This window comes from Semicossyphus pulcher, unplaced genomic scaffold (genome assembly GCF_022749685.1).
Source record: "Semicossyphus pulcher isolate SPU_LCO1_2020_fin unplaced genomic scaffold, fSemPul1.0.p SCAF_9, whole genome shotgun sequence".
NCBI classification, from domain to species: Eukaryota; Metazoa; Chordata; class Actinopteri; order Labriformes; family Labridae; genus Semicossyphus; species Semicossyphus pulcher.
Genome location: NW_027211770.1, coordinates 30,011,471 through 30,029,754, shown reverse-complemented (window position 1 = coordinate 30,029,754; position 18,284 = coordinate 30,011,471).

The following is an 18,284-nucleotide window of genomic DNA, read 5'->3' as shown; positions in this document are numbered from 1 at the left end:
TTAATTTTATAAATATTATATAATCCTCATGTGGTGATCAAACTGACGATGATGCTGCGGCTGGTTGGTTTGAATTCTGACTCTAAATGGGTCTTTTTGTTTTCACCTAATCTGGATATCCCATGTATTATTTAATCACACACAAACACACACACACACACACACTGCATGTTCCCTCTGCGTTTTCTCCCTCTGCAGTGTGTGTGTGTGTGTGTAATCAGTACAGTAGTGACACACACACACACACACACACACACACACACACACACACACACACACACGCACGCACACACACACACACACACACACACACACACACACACACACACACACACACACACACACACACACACAGTAGGGGTTATAATACATACAAAACACAGACCACAAGTAATTTTCCCATCTCATTTATTGCCATATAAACACATACACATAATACAATACGTGTTGCCAATTAGTATTTCCATCTCTTATTTTGAAAGGGTTCACGCTGTGTAAAACATCACAAAGGTATCAATCTGTTTCAACACTTTCTGTGACAAATATAAAACAAACTTCAGCACAAATGTATCTTTAAAAAGAAATGATATAAAAACATAGTGCTAAATAAATACCTCAGGTGTGAAAGGTCCTTCATGAATGCACATCTGTAAATAAAGGCGTCAAGTTAAAGGACAGTCTGCAGCGCTCACTGACATGCACTCAGCACTGTTGAACTTTGTTAATATTACCACCATCACTGTTGCACTTTTACGTCTCTATTTGTTACTGCGCCAAAAAGTACTCAAACTTTCTTTAGCACGAGACATTTAACCAATAGGAGCGTCCTGAGTGTCATTTAAATTCACATGAACTTTAGTATTGAGTCAGTTGTCTTTGTTATGCAGAACGTTACAGGTAACGTGTAGAGCAAAAGTGAAACACAACAAACACACTCTTTTTTTTTTCATTCTCTCAACCTGTTCGCGCGTGCAAACACACGCGCATCTTTCTCATCCAGCAGGTGTTGATTCATAACATACAAATAAAGAAAAAGGGAACGTAATTATAATCTTTGTTCGCTGTACAACTTATGAAAAAGTGATTTTAACTTTTTGTTTGCCATTTTTTTTAGTTTTTAAAATTCAGAATGGACTTTATTCACCTGCAGAAGTGAACAGGAAGTCCCGCAGCTCACAGCGTCTCTCAAGTTGATCTTTAACTTTTATTCTATTAAATAAAGTTGAATTTACAGTATGTGGAAATCATGATCTTCCATATATTTTTGATATTTTCAAAATAAACGTTTTATAGAAATATAAACTTTAAAGTAAACATTTAGGGATTAAAGAAAACTTGTGCAGCTGCAGGTGTGAAATTAAACGGAATATATTTTAACACATCTACGCAACACCTATGTAACAATTAAACAATCCATATTACAACAGTAATTATCTCGATCTTTTTTAAAGAACACAATGTTGAAAGTGGCTCAGCATTTAAATCCATATTTTACGCTCAAAAAAGCACGTATATTTTATTAAATATATTATTATATATGACTAAAAACAGACGTCCTTTAGGGCCAGTGCTTCATGTATTTGTAAAGTATATTTTGTGAACATATTTAGGCTTCTGTATGAGTGTTTAATGCAGGTGAGACTACACAGGGTCCATTCAAATAATAATAATAAAAAAAACATCTAAAAATTATATTTAAAAAAAAATTACATTTCGATTTAAAAATAAAAAATACAGCTAGGGGAGACTTTTTCATTATGAACTGAGAGAAGCTCATTTGATTGTTAACATTATTTTATTTTAAATAAATACTGTAACACGATGACATAATGATTCTGTGCTGCTGCTGGGTCTTTCCTTTTCCTTGTTGTCATCTCCCTTTTTATTTCGCTCCCACCCCTAACCAATCGATACAATCAATTATTACCACGAGACCTGGCGTTACACAGATCACAATGTGAATAATCGATAACTGAATTAATTTGGCCGGATTAGAACTGAAAGGGAAAAAATGATCAGAAAAAAAATAATAACGGTGATAATAATGGTGGAAATTAGCATCGATGTGAAAACCACCGTATTGACTCCAACACATTAAATATGAGACAAAGTGAGTGACGCGCACATTAACCTGCAGCACGTGAGCCCGTGAGGCATAAATATGGATGATTATGAGTTACTCTCATCACTCTGATCTGACCTGTTATGCAACATAAAAATTAAAATGTTATCATCATTTCTTGGCTCGTCCATGAACATACAAACACGTTTGACCTGCAGGCGAAGTCTGCATGCAGGCCTACAGTTCATCAGCGTTAACAGCGTGTGGCCTGCTGCACCAGCACACACACTTCTAACAGAACGTGCATCTAAAGGAAACACACTGAATAGTGATTACAGTTCCGGAAGGGTGTATTTTTACTTTATATTTTAGCAACATGAATTGTTATATTTTAATGTCTGATTAATTCCACAAATGTATTTTCTGTCTGAGATTCAGGTTCTATAGAAGAGTAGAAATAATTAAATTAAAACAGATATTTTCCCTTAAAAACTGAAATAAATAGATGAAAGAAAACACAATAACACACTCCACGAGGTCTCAAATATAAAAAGCTGCTGCTGGACACTTTGAGCCACACTGACTGAATTGTAATTACATTATTGTCCTCCATTATTTGCAGGTTTAGTTGCAGTAATGGTCGTGTACGCCATGATGTGGAACTTGACTTCGCAGCGTGAATAATGTTATTATCGATCATATCTGGATTAATGCAAATTCGCTCGTTTAATTCACTGCATTCGGCTCCTTGTGCAGATGAGACAATAATGTGCAGCGAGTCCTGGATAGGGGGGGGGGGGGGGGGGGGGGGAATAAAAGCACTATAAAATAGTTTCACCTGCAAGAATGAAACATAAGAAGGGAAATATTTTTAGATATTTAGCTGAGGACTGTTTCTGGTTTTATTAGTTAGCTGTGATTCTTCTGACTACATTTAATTAAACTGCTTGGAAATGTTGCTACATTGATATTTTGATTTCCTAAAAATAAAAGCTTTTATTTTTTAAGGTCTTCGTTGAGAAATAGAATGTTTGTATCTGTGTGTTTGTGAGCGCGCGTCCGGTTTGAGCACGCGCCAAGCCTGTATCGATCCGCGCATTTTAAACAGCCTTCCCATTTGCCCTACAACTATTTTTCATATAAAATGTAAATATCTCCCTCTGTAATTGGCTCCGCATTCTTTATGCAAATGAAATTATCTGGTGGCCCGAGCCGCGCGGGGCAGGAAGAGTGTTTAATTTATGCAAACATGGAGCTCAAGGGGGTGCAAAGGTCGATAAGTCACAACTTGTCTGAGTGTATTTCTTTTCTTTCCTCCCCTCCAGGCCCATCTCCCTTTCTCCGTGTGTTTTAACTGCGAGTCAGTGCTCATTAGAAGTTTTTAAAAAGTTAAACAATTAGTGGTGTGTATCATTAGTCAAACAGCATGCTCTGCTACAGGTGGAAGTTTTCTCAGGGGATTAAATATGTGAAAATCAAGATGTCACCTCCTCCATAACACATCTTCTGCAATTTTGCAATCTGTTTAAATCAGCAGGAAAATATCTTTAATTTTCCTCGGCTCATTTTGAGGATTTTCTGCAGCATTTTTGCATTTTATCTGGGATTATCTGGGCTATTACATTAAAACATATTCTAATAGTTATACAACACTCTTGAAAGATGCAACACTGATTAAAATTACAGTACAGCTTATTTGCATAACCTTTTCCCTGTTTGATTCATTATAATGAGTTCTGATACAGACATTTGGTCGGGGAAAATCACTTTCCAAGGCCAGTCTGAGTGATCGGCTTTCTCAAGGAGAAGTAACGAAGGAACGAAGAAAGTAAATAAATAACAAAGTTAGAACAAAAATCTGCTTTTTCTTTTGCAATTTTTTCACGGTGTCTAATTTGTACTGTAAAGATTAAAATAGTAGAACATGTCTTGAGAAAATTAAGTTATTCTATAAAACGCCAAATATCTTCTGCTCACACAGAGACGATGCATGATGGTGACCTCACACTGCACCCAATGACAGGTTAGGTCTCCCTAAATCATCTGGTGTAAAAGCCCAGATGCTGACTTTGCTCTGGCTATTTTTGGTATGCAGGTTTACCAGGGTTAAAGATGACTTAAATGAAACAAACACATTATACTCAGAGGAAAAACAGACACGTGACGAGGACAAGGCCTTTACAACAGACATGCACTCCCAGGCCTGTGTAGTGTAATCCCTGCAGGCTTCACACTCCCTCATAAAAACCACATAAACACAGCTACTTGTTACTTAAATTGCAACCAAATTGCACAGCAATCTGTTCAAACTGCTTTCTCAGATAACACACCGTGTATATGTCAGTTTCTGGTTCTGCCGCCGAGTAAAATACTCCAACATCCCTCCGCCTCTTCCATGCAAGAACACTGACAAACATGCAGACACACCCACTGAAACGCGTCGACACAAACATACAAATAAACAAGTCTGCATCTTCCTTCAACCCCCCCCCCCCCCTCCCTCCCTTTCTTCCTTCATCTTGCCCTCCACACCTTCCGGTCCCTCTCGGAATAAAAAAGCGCCCTTCTCGGAAAACCTTGGCGTGCATCTTAAGAAATCCCTCACCGCACGCTGCTTAACATGGTCACTCGCTGATAAAAATACAGTTTAAAAAGCCTACGTATTGATCACACGAGCACAAACGCACACACACTCTGAGCTATTTTCTGCTACGATAATGCATGCTTTTGCCTCGGCCTGTCAGCCTCTCAGCGTGTGTGTGTTTAAGTGTGGATGCAGGTGTGTGTGGGTGTAAATGAGTGTGTCTCACAGCCGAAAAGTGTGTGTCAGTCTCTCCAGCCAGCCAGTCAGCCAGTGTAACTCGGTGGGGGATCAAAGGCAGCAGGGTTTCTCTTTTTCCTTCCTTAGTTTTCCAGTCAGGTCAGCCCCCCCCACCCCTCCCTCCCTTTGCATCCACACCCCCTCCTCCCCATCCTCCTCCTCCTCTTCCTCGTCCTCCTCCTCATCTCGCTTCCCTCTCTCCTCCTCTTCCCAATTATTCCCTGATTTTCCTTCCCCGCTCGACTGTTAAATCCACTCTGCATCCTTTTCTCTTTCTTGGCGGCGGCGGCTGCTGCTGCTTCCTCTCCGTCCGTCCGAGGCGAGGCGAAGGCGAGGAGTGTGTGCGTGTGTGCAGCCTCTCTTTCACTCCCTCTCCCTCTCTCTCTCTCTGCCTTCTCTCTTTAATCAGCATGTTAATAAGAAAGGTAACTAATCAATACATTCAATGGCCTGGCTTGGCGATTGATACCATCTCCATCCACCTCCCCCTCGCTCTCCGCTAGCTAAACACACACAGAGTGACACACACAAATACACAGCTGAGGTGGAGGAGGACTGTCTTGGGTGCAGGGGCCCTCAGTGCTAATTTAGTCAGGTCACTTTATTTAGAAGGCGGAAAGCTAACCAGCGTGATGTCACACTTTCAATGATTTCCAGGTTAGAAATCTTGTGTGACATAGATGTGGGATGCACATTCAGCTGTGCAGATAGTGACGCAGTCCGAATGCTGAGGAATAAAAATGGCCTTTGAGGCAGAACTTAAAGGTTTCATCTTCTCACACAAAGATGGAGGCTGTGCACAAAGTCTTGAAAACAGCATAAAGACTCGATTTCCTTTGCTGTCCTCAACAGAGAAACAACAGCATCGATCGTTTGTTCTGATGCCTAAAAGAAGAACAGAAAAAGACATTTTGTTGCCATGCAAACTTTGGGGTAGCAAATGTGGAAGTAGCATATGATACTGCTTACACACTGCAGTCTGATTTTCTACCAACAGTCAATCAATCATTTAACTTCTATTTATAAAGCACCAAATCCCAACAAAAGTTATATCATGACACTTTATGAAAAGAGCAGGACTAGATTTTTTATCATATTTACAGAAGCCCAGCGTTAATCCATGTGCAGGCGTTTGGTAGCAGTGGGAAGAAAAAAATGTGAACCTGAAGGAAAACCAGACTTGACCAGTCCATGCTGGTTTCTTTTAGCCTTGACAATGGTCTTCCCTGAACCTTAAACCTTAACACCTTTGTGCCAGCTGATCAGACACCAGTCATATATTCATCTCCATATCTGTTCTTTTAGACGGCCATAACAAGAGATTTTGTGTCTTGTAGGTGTGTAGGAACAACTACTGTTTTTGCTTTGGGGACTGTTTGGTTTCAGTGTTGAACATTGACCATGAAGCAGCTTTAGCTCTGCAGACGAGACCGAAAAGAGATTTTAGGGTTTAAAAGGTCAAAGGTCTAGGAAGGGGCCATTAAATGAATGGCTGGGCAATACAGACTTAAAATAAAATCTCCAAATTTTTCACACAACATCTGGTTCAAGTTTTTTTTTTAATCAATACTATGCTTAAAATTTTACCTGCTCTTTAGCATTTGTTTTTGGGCTGCCTTGAGCTACTAATGCCTCACACTGCTCCTAATCAGCTGCTCACCTCTGTTTCAGTTGGAATATATTAGTGCAAACACGACAGTAAACAGTGGTTTGCACGAGGATTGATGCAGCCAAATCCAAACCACTTCCAGGAGACTGATGTGCCTTTTTTTGGTATCAAACTTCCTCACTTGAGGCGCTGGTTTAGCTCAGCTCGTAGAGCAGGCGAATCAAGTGCAGAGACTACAGTCCTTGACGCCCTGACTGCAGGTTCGACTCCTGGTCTGTGATCATTTGGCGCATGTCATCCCTCACTCTCTAGTCCCCACATTTTCTGCTTCTCTCTTTGGCTATTCTATTCTAAAAAGATATCTTTAACTAACTCCTCTTTTGTATTCGTGTAAGTGCAAGCACCCATGTTGAACAGGTGACTATCATCCTCAGGGGGGCAGTTCTATTCGTAACTGTATTATTAATTGTATTGTAAAACAAACAGTGAGATTTTAAAAAAAAAATTCTATAACTACAGTCAGCAAATGAAGGGACCAGCAAAGGGGTAATGGGGCATTAGCAATTTGAACAAGTAGCAGACGGGACATGAAAATCAGTAAACCACAAATACTGTAAAACTATTCTGCCAGATAAAAACAAAGCTGTTGATAACTTTCGAAAGGAAAAGGCTTGACTCTGGAAATTCTCCTGAATCTGGAGGAAACTGGATCGAACCAATAAATAGATTTGAGACGCCAAGATTTTTCGCAGAAGATTTAACAAACTCAAACTAGAGCCTTTACAAGGTTTTAAGCTTCTGCAGTGGTCGAGTCTTTGAGTCCAAAGATTATATTTTTGGTACTAAAATACAATTTCCAAATGTTTTACGACACATCACGAGTTCTACTTTTGCTCTTCTTCCTTTTTCACCCCCTTTCGCTCCTTCTCCAGCCAACCAGGCCCTAAATTCTCCCATTTGAAGAATTTTGGTTGCCAGTTGCTGTTAAAGGTATGTGGATATTTGGCCAGGGAGGTCCATGCAGCCCTCAAGGGCAAGAGATAGTTTTGAGTCACAAGGGAAGGGAATATTTAAGAGCTGAATACTCGCACAGCTTAGGGCTGCAAACAGAGAAACATCTCGCCTTGTACCAAAGCAAACATCCACTTCTATCTCCCTGTCTCTCTCTCCCCAATATTATTAATAGATAGAAGGGAGGAAAATACACAAGCGCTCACACAGAGACACATAAGTCCTCCCTCCTCGGGATATGGAACTCCAACAGACATGAAAACGCTCAAGCTCCTTCTGAGGAGGACATGAGAGGCATGGCAGAGGATGAAGGGAAATCCTTCATACAGGAAGAACACAGGCAACCGCCAGAATGCAAGGTGGCCTTTCAGGGCCGACTGGATGGGTTTCTCCCCGTGACCCTCAACCCGACACACACACCGAAACACACAAAACCTCCCACCCCCTTCTGTGCAGAGCCTTTTTTGCCTTCTGGTAACTTTTCTCTCAGTGCGGAGCTTACAGTGTGATGTAGATCCTTTTACATTTGTCTCCCAGTTTATATCCATCCCCCCTCCCCTCTTCTTCTTTTCCTCCTCCTCCTCCTCCTGCTTCTTCTTCTTTTCTTTTGCCCTGCGTATCATTTTTCACTCGCACAGTGGAACAATCGATATGTAGAAAAGCGCTACGGTATCATGTATCATTGTGGAATATGTGATATAGATTATGACCAGTTCATGTTTACAGTATTTTTCTTTTGTTCGGATCATGGATGGTTTTTTGAGAAGCCTCCATTCACTGAGCATTTTAATCTTTTCTGATCATTTAAAACAGAAGATTTTATAAGTAGAAATACATGTATTTTTACGAGTAGGGGTCTTGTCATGAGTCATACCTTCATAAAAAGCTGTGAGATGTACTACTCGCTTGGCCATAACTGTAGTTTGTCATTTTAGATGTCATTTATAGGTATAAGGTGCTTTATTTCATACAATGCATTTCATTTTAAAAGGAATGCATTAATGAGGAATTTGTCTCCTGGATATGGACCCTAAGGACTCAATGCTGCATTTATTCAGACAGAACTATCACAATAAATTTCTCGACCTCCTTTGCGATGTAAAGAATTGAACATTTGAGTAAATTGCTTTGGTCCTGTGATGAGAACAGTGGCCTGTTTTTACTGTGATTGTGAAAAGACAATATCCGGCATCTTCGAACGTAGGCAATATGTTTCGGACAATGACTATTTGAATAGCCGTTTGTTTGGCAAATCAATATTTTCATATATGGTCATCGGCTCCTTTGAATCACTCGGGACTCATAAAGGTTTTTCAAGGAATCATTTTTTTTGTGGAAAACTCTGAGACATGACTCATACGATGTCCATAAAACTGAACCAACAGCCGGTTTCTAATTTTATATTTCCATAACAAATGTCATAAACACACATAGCCGCAATGCGAATCACAGACTCTGCATTGATCACAGAGGAGTGGAACAAAGATGGCGGACGACACTCTCCTCTCTGATATTGTCTTTCTGTATTCCTGCTTCGCTTGTTTCTCCCTGTGCGCCGAGGTCCAGTTTCATTGCATTATCTGCATGTCCGGAGCGTCCCAGAGGAGCTGCAGAATGACCAGTGGCCCCGCTGACCCTCAGAGCTGCTGTCACCCTTCATCACCCCGCTCTCCATCTTGGATGGTGTGGTCACCTAGCAACCGGGGCCAGGGTTCGCCGCTCATGGACCAGAGGCTATTGGGAAATCAATCGATACGCCTCGGCCCAACCTAGCGAGCTGCCTGCCTGGCTGGCTGGCTGACTCCCCCCCTCCCCTTCCACTTCTTCTACTCCTCCTCCCCTCTCCCTTGTTATGGCCAAATGAAGACGATGCAGTTCTCACTTTTCCACACCTCGCTGTATGTGGATATCCTGTTACAGGATAAGAAATGCCTCTGCTTGCCAGGGGCTTGCAGCTCTCGAGGCTGATGTATCTGTCCTGTCATCCGGCCTCCATTTCCACCAATGTTTGGATTGAGAGGCGGAGAGACAGCAATTAATCAAATTTCAGAAGAGGATTTCTTTTCTATCACAGTATCGGCCATGAAGAAGTGCTGACCAAAGATTACACTGGTGCACGATTGCAGCCCACCCCATCCCTCTACCACATTTATGAATTTCTTTCAGCACATTGGAGCACTCCGGTGTTTCTGGGAGCAATAACTCCACCACTCCAATCCTCCCTTGGCTCATCCTTTGGATCATTTCCACATGGGTCTATGTGAATCTAATTAGAAACCTATCAGACATGAACGCAAAGATCACTTTCATTAGCAGAACAATGATAAATGTTAAAGGGATTACAAAATCCCCCAAAATAAAGACCGTGATTTTTTAAGCTCGTAGAAACATCTACAAGGTTTAGCAGGACCTCTATTTATTATGGAGGTTCCCCTCCACAACCTTTACAATCAGGATGGGGTCAGCAACCCTTGATCCCCTCCGACCACATTGGGAGGATGGGCAAAATTCGATCACCTTAAACAGTTTAAGACAGAAGGCTCGCGCAGAATGAGAGGATGATGAAAGGATGGGGGAGGATCGAGGGTGGAGGTAAAAAGAAGGGGAGGAGAAGAAGGGGAGATGGGGTGAGGTTAGCACTGACAACAAACCAGCGCTAATCTGTTCTCCGATCAGAGCCATCAAACTGAACGGCTCAACTAAAGAGAATCTGGAGGTCCATCTGGGCAGCTGGGTGACCCCCCGTGCTCTTCTGAACTTTAAAGGAGAAATTCTATTTAAAAATACCTTTAACCTTTCAGGGATTCCACTTCAGTAGTACGGTCTAGTCCAGTACATTCAGTCAGAAAAAAACCCACGGAAGGGAGCTTTTGAGGTAGTGCGGCAAAGATGAACCAATCAGTCAAACTCCAGTCAGACTGACAGAAAAACAATAATTCCATTAATCATACACGGCATCAAACAAAATATACTGTGGCTGTAGCCTCTTACTTGTGGGATTTTGCTGCTTTTCTCTGTTTAAATCTTGAATTTAATATGGCCTGCAAAACAGGCTATTTGAAGCTATCATATTGGACTAGATAAAAGAAAAACTGAAAAATGATTATCAGTTACAGCCCAACCAAATGAACAGCAAGGGGAGGATACTGTATCTGCAATTATTCAACAAGATCAGAGCACACGTGAGGTGCAAACACTGCACTGCATTGCATAAAACAGCAGATGCGCACAACACTTGCTGCCAAACAACAGGCAGCTGTGGTTCCCCCTCCCACCTCTCTCCAGATTAGGCTGACAGATTTCTTGACTTTTGTTGTTGTCATCCTTGCAACTAAGAAGATGATGCTACCTCTGTTGTGGGGTTTGCCAGATCCCCAGATGGTCATCCAGCACGTGGCTGGAGGTGGGCCGTGAAATGACCCCCCAGCTGGACACTGTGGCCAGGTCACTGATCTCTGAGCCTCCCCTGACTCCCCTCCTCCTTCTCCTTTTTTAGGGCCAGCTGCCATCGCAGCAGTCCTATCCTAATGGTTTTGGATCACCCCCTCCCCTCCTCTAAGACCCCCACATCAGCGGCTAGCCAGGCCACGGGGAGTGTCCAGCTGCCCTCTACCCCTCCCTTCCCTGAATCCACTGGCCTTTCACTGGACACAGGAGAGCCTGGGGGGTTGGGGGCAGAGTGTAAAAGGATGGGCTTGTCTGATTTGCACCCCCACCCCAGTAAAAGATAGGAAGAGGGGCAGATGAGAGCAATAGCCACAAGGATGAGCCATGGCCACAGAGGCATGACATTGACACGGACGAAAGAAAAGAACCTTTTAACCATAAAAGTGGAATAGTCGCCTCTGGAAATCGGAGGCGACAGTAAATGTGTTTGTGAGTGCCAGGGTGTCTCACTCATTGTCCCCATTACATGTCCCATGGAGTGCGGGAGAGAAGAGGGGGGACAGGCAGAAACTACATGGGAAAAGGGAGGGGTCGATGCTTAAAAGCATTCTCAGTGACATACGCAGACATGCATCCACACGAAAATACTGTTTGGTTGTGTGCAGCTAATGTGCTGCTGCTTCCAGAGAGCCTGGTACAGTTGGATGACTTGGCACAAGCCCACCCGACGCAGGGGGAGGTACGCCTCTGCTGGGCTGGAGCCGGGCTGCCTACTGAGAGAGGGGGCTTCTGGGTTCGCTTGCCTGGAGTAATGTCGATAAATCAATAGGACACACGTCACTGCAGGCCCAGAGAAGCCACATGAAACTGTCATTGATCGGCATAAGGTGGAGTGTGTGCGGGGGGAGAAAGGGTAAGGGAAGGGGGGAGGGATGGATGGAGGTGTTGGGATGGGAGGGGTGAGGCAGTGGGGGAAGGAGAATCCAAAGCAAGGAACCCAAGGGTCATCTATCTCTCCTCTTCCCCCTGCTCCTCTTTCTTTCCCCCTCTCCCCTAACAATGAAGGCCGTTGCATGGATGGGGTGTCAAAGGTCAGAGCAGTGGCCAGTTGCTTCTGAACAACACTGCAGAGCCACGTGCCCGTCAATAGCTGGCTGTCACAGCTCACAAAACACAGAGTGCCTCTGGTGCTACAGGACAACTGCTGCGTCGTCCATGGTGGTGCAGCCTGCCACTCGATGACATGCTGCGTTCAAGCTCGAGTTTCATTCTGCTGTCGTTCACGTAAATCCATTGTGGTTTGTGATTTGTCATTCATGACTGCTGCATCAATGAAAATAGAGCACAATACATGAGTACAGAGGGGGAACACTCAAATAATGCATACGGCTGGTGTACAACCCTCTCTGAAACCGCCATTTCCTCATCTGCAGCACTGCTGGTAACCACACTAGCCTAATACAGGGCCACTGACCGTAGCAAGAAGCCACAGCTGATTGCCTTCCCTCCCACTCTCTATCTCGCTCTCTCCCTCTCGATCCTGCGTTTTCAGCAGTAGTTTCGATTGGCGATCAATACGGCACATGATCAACACGGGTCCCAGATCATGATATCCATCCCCTTCACTTATGGCCGACCCAGCTCAGCGCCACCTCTCTGGAGCCAACGATCCTCTGGTTCAAAGGGGGTTGGAAGTTCAATGCCCACCATGGTCAGACAGACGGAGATTCGGTGATGGTCTGGGTGTCAAGTTCTCCTGACAGTCTGTCTGGCTCGACATGGTGGGTTTTGATCTGAGGAAAGCTTTGGCTAACCTCGACCAACAGCACTGCTCCCTCCCTTCCTCCTGCCCGCCCTGCTCTCACTCGTTTTCTGTAACTACCCGGCGATATTTCTCTTTTCTTGAGCCTACAGTTGCTCCTGGTGAGCTAATGGCCAGCACATTGATCATGCTTGCTCGACCTCCAAATTGGGGTCAACCACAAAAGAGGCCCCTTCTCCACTGGCAGGAAACAACTGCCGATTTCAAACTGTCATCTGTGCATGTTTTTCTGAAAATAACCCAGAACCTAGACACCCGGATTTGCACCCAACTTGCCACAACCTAGTTTGCCTTCGAGCGTCCTTCAACCCACATCAGGGAGAGGAGGAGGAGGTCACCAAAATCCCCCCCACCAGAACCCCCGCCCTTGCTCCCATTTTTCACCTCTCTTTTCCAGCAAGCTATTAACCTTTATGTAATTTCTTTAATTGTGGAAGTTGATGCTGGGCTGGAGCCCCACGTCACCTTTGCATTCATTTTCCTGACACTTTCATTATCACAATAGGTATATGAAATAGACAGGTGCAAAATGCATGGCAGCCCTCTGTCCTTGCTCGGTCGGTTGCCATGGAAACGGCTGATAGAGTAGGTTATCGATCGCTGTGTCCAGTCCCCCCTCGGTTCCCCTCCACCCCCCTGAACTGACTTTTTTTCTGCAGTGATGGGCGTGGATCAATAGGCGGTATATTGTATGCTTTTCTCACCATTCGTCCTCCATAACAGCAACACAGAGAGAGAGAAGAAAGGATTGTAAAAATGTAAGCGATAGTATTTAAGGCAAAAGAAGATGATTTGAAAAAAATAAGACGAAACAATTAGAAGGAAAATGCCTGGGAGTCAAAGACATGTAACTACAGTAAAGGCGTTTTTGTATTTTGAGCTCTGGGTTTCCCTTCTATATGGATGGATAAAGATGTAAAGGAAGAAAGGAACAAAGAAAGACAGAAAGAAAGAAAGAAAGAAAGAAAAAAGGAAGGGGGTCGCAGCGGCCCTCAGCATTCCTTCTGTCTTTCTGTCACAGTCACTCAAAAGCACTCAAATCCCCTTCCTTCTCCCTTGCACTGTTTACACATACATGTCACGGCACATTTACCCACATATGTAGGTTTTTATATCAGTTTATCCAAATCTTCTCTTTAGAATTCAAATATATTTTACAATCAGCCATCAGAGAGGGCCAATTCATGTCTTTAAAAATGCGACGGTGAATAGAGGAGCCGCTGCGGACCTGGGGGAGCTCGTTTAAATCTCGCCTGAGGGATCCCTCCAGCGAGGGGTCATGGTTGAAGTCATGGAGCAGCGGATTTAAAGGTGGGCGCTCCTCAAGGTGTCTCTGTCGCCCCGAGGCACGGTCATCACAATTCCAAGAGAAGGTGGAAATAAAAGTGCACTGAGGACACAAAGGCTTTTGGACACTTCTGGAGAAATTAGCCGCCCAGCTCACTGATGGTCAACAACCTTGGCTTAGCTACAAACAGCCCCAACCCCCCTGGTCTACCCTTCTAAACGACTTGATCCCATACATCACAATTCACCTCACCATTTCTCCATACAGTATTGATATTACTCTGACAAATGAACGTGAAACTGACAGTTTAGCTGTAATGATTCCAGGGGAGCAATCTAAAAAGCAAGAGGGAATAAGAGAAAAGGATATTGCATACATTTTTACTCTATCCTGACAATCTCTCTATACATGCACTGTATCAATATACTCATTCTCAGATTGTACGGCACATTTACAGAAAAAAAGACAATACATCTTAAGTCTATATGAAGAGTCACATTATCCATTTCTCTCCTTAAATCGCTGGCTGATATTATATACAGTCTCTCCCCCTACACACATATGTCAATATGTTTGGTCTTCACTGGGAGGAATGTGCCCTGAGGCTTCCATATAAAATTAGCTGACCATTCCCATGTTGGCTCCCTTTCATGCCCCCACTTGCAAAGCGGCCGACGCCACTGTATCAATAATTCAACCACAATTTAGTTGTAGTTGGGCCACATGTTACGGGTCAGTTGTAACGGGCGGTATTGCCACAGGATGCCTGATCTGTCTGATGGGTTCAGTGGATGTTTGTGGTCAAATGGCCTGATGTATTGTGGTTTGACTATTGCAGGTCTAAATGTAATGTAAACGTGCTGAAGTCTGCAAAGGGATATGTTTACAGGTTTTGGTCGGTATTTTTGGTCTGTGTACACCAAATTGCATATATGCCTATAGTTTTGTGTTTATACGTATCTAAGGTTTTTCAACTGTTTACATTTGTATACATCCAGTTTGGATACAGAACAAATCAAGGAAATGGATTTGTGGTTGAGACATAGCAGCAATACAGCGATACGCAGGGAAAAAGTGAAAAATAAAGTTAAAACAGACCCAACAAAATACTGTCAACATCAGCATGAGTAAGTTTTAGTAAGGAGAAATTTGCTACATTTTTTGAAGTATTATTATTATGTTATTATTATTATTACAAGGTTGTTGTGTAGGATATGAGACACTGATGGTGCAGTGATACATTTTTGCTCCTTATATAGGCTCTGAAAAAAAAATCCTGTGCTGGTCAGGGTGTACACTTACCTGTAAATGTTTGACCTCTACCACCCTTTAAATGCCAAATAATGGCAGTTTGAAGGTGTCTATTCTATTTCCCTATAATAACAATATGTAAGGACCTCAAAGTGAGACTAAAAATAAAAGAAGAAAAGCACAGCTATTGGTTTAGAGTTAAATCGTACTAAATCTGAATCTAAGCAGCAAAAATCTTTAGTAATACAGCGGCCACTTTAAGGCGGGTCTTTTTCTCATGCAATGCAAAGGATGCTGCGTGTGAGGCCATCAAGTTGACAACAAATTGACACTTCACAACACGGCTCATCCTAAACAACCACATGTGTGCTTTGAGGATTCTTCTATAGAATCCATGGCGGTCTCAAACAAGTCTTCGGGGATCTTCTCCCCCGCACGCATCCCACCAACACTACTGGATGTCTGCCCTCCCGTCTTAAGCCAGCCTTGGGGTGGTGGAGCTGCTAATCTCATGCTATAGCTAAAATGGAAATCCGCATGTGTATGTGCATGCTGGATGGGTAGAAGGGGCTGGGAGAGGAGAGAAGTGGCTGCCCTTGCACCTTGGCAAGATGAAAAGCCCTCAAAGCCTGGAGAGAAGGAAAACACTGGGAGGGCAGAAGTCAAACTCCCAAGGCCGTCAGAGAGAGAGAGACAGAGAGAGGGAAATCTACCAAACTTTTTTCTCCCCTCCGGCAGATTGTGTATGTGGTCAAACCAGAAGACCTGGTGTGGAAACTCTCAGTTACTGTATATAAAATGTACATTCAATGCCAACTTCTGGGCAACTTGTGAAAGGCTGCCAGACTGCAGTGACCTGGTTTGTGTTGAGAATTGTCTGTCCAGTCTTAGCACTGTTTTATTTATTGGCCTGAGGTGTTGCATCATCTTGTATTTTTATATGACATTTTGGTCAATCTGATTAGGAAATGTTACAGATTATATGTTGCTGATGCATCTGCAATGTCTTGATGGTTCACTAGTGGTGCACTAATTATTAGGACTCTAGGACTCATCATGAAGAATTTGAGCATTATAAAATCCTGAAATCAGCCTTAACTCCAACACCAAATGTGAGGGGGAATATAAATTAAAATAACCCCAATGCCAGTCGACTTTATATGACTCCAGTAACTTCCAATGCTCCCTTCCCCTTATTGATGGCTCCCAATCTGTAATACATATTGTTACATTTTTAATTGAGTGTCTTGCACATATGTTATGACATTTGGTGACAGATTGAAGCAGAGGTATGCACTGACTGTACATTTTATACATGTGGGTGCGCCGATACATGAATATGTCCTGGACTCCTGGAGAACCTAAAGATTTTCTGAGGACTAGGTTGTGTCCCACAAATTCCGTAGCTTATAATTACCTCATGTTCGCTTTTCAACTCAAAATCAAACAAGAAAGAAAACATAGTTTTTCATACAGATTTTGTCTTAAGCGATACTTCACAAGAGAATCAGAAACAAGATATCAGGCTTATTGCAACACAGACGATCACACAGGATGTCAAATTAAATCAAAATGATGCTGGTGTAATGACAGGTAGTTAGGGCTACAAGTAGTTAAAGAGCACCTCCACTCTAAAAGTGTTCACTGTATAGTTTCTCTTTTGTCATCAGGGCGTTGTTATTCTTTACCTGCTAGTAAAACTAACTGCTATTATAATCTCTCATCCCTGACGAGTTAAATTACTTAATGCTATGTAGAGCTTTTGTTTTTGCATTTATCCTCTATAGTGTTCATTTGGATCCTACTCAATAACTCGTTATTATAATGTACTTGTTGTTTCTGTGTCGCTGCTCAAAACCAAATGCCCTTTGTGGGATTAATACATTTGTTGATTGATTGATTAAATGATTGATGATTTGACACCAGAAAGCTGTTTTTCTATTCATCTGTTACAGGGGGAATCCTTTATGTGTTTACTTTATATATTCTCTAGTTTGTAAGTAAATGTACCTGCAGCATTTTGTAAAAGCTTACGTCGAGTAAGACAGGAAACGCAGGAAACGTCTCTTGTCCAGTAGATAAGATTTTAGATTTTTAACTTGGTAATCAAACTTTAATAGAAAACCGTTTTAAAAACTAATTAATATTTGAATATTTTTTTTATGGGATGTCTTCAAGATTTGAAGTTTTAGGTGTTAAACTGCAAGAAAGCAAAACGCCAAAAGAAGGAAAGACATCCGCTCCAGCATCACCAGAGAACGCTTAGCAACGCCTCAGCCAGAGTATCGATACCATATCACAGGAGAGCACATCATGACATATCGCATTATTGATCACTTGTCAAACCCCTTCAGTAATGAGGGTTAAAGACACTAAAGTGAAAATTGAACAATTGCCCTTTCAAATGCTCGTACCTTTTCTGGCATATACTCTGAATATTCTTTTTAAAACGGACTCTTATTCTGTTACAGCTGGAACACGAAGAAATCCAAATATACACTTTATTTCTGTTTGCAGTACTGCTTATTGATTAGACAGAAAGGAAACTATCTTCTAGTTAAAACGGAGCTAAACTTTTTCAGTTCATCCTCACAGTTCCTCCAACGCAAACACGGATGCAAAAAGCGGCTTTTACGGTCAGCTTCAGGTGCTCCTGATGTAGTTTGTGAGTTGAGTTCCTGGGACCTAAGTTTGTTCAAAAGGGGTCATCATGTTATCTCACCACCTTAAAAATGAAACAACTACAATACAGGCAAAGTGATAAGATAACTTAAGTCCAAACGAATCCCTCTGTGTAGAAAAATATCTGCACGTTTGAGAACTAAATCTGTGCCCGTCTCACAAATAACTTCATGAATATTAAACCACAAATTATCTTGCTTTTGTGTTTAAAAACCTGAAATTTAATATTCATGCCTGCGGCTCTGGCAATGTTGACCATAATAATTTCTTTGTCCGTTTTGTGTTCTTCGGAAAATACAGTAAATTCACCCATTTACAACGATCAATACGGACTCAGAGAGAAAAAAAATC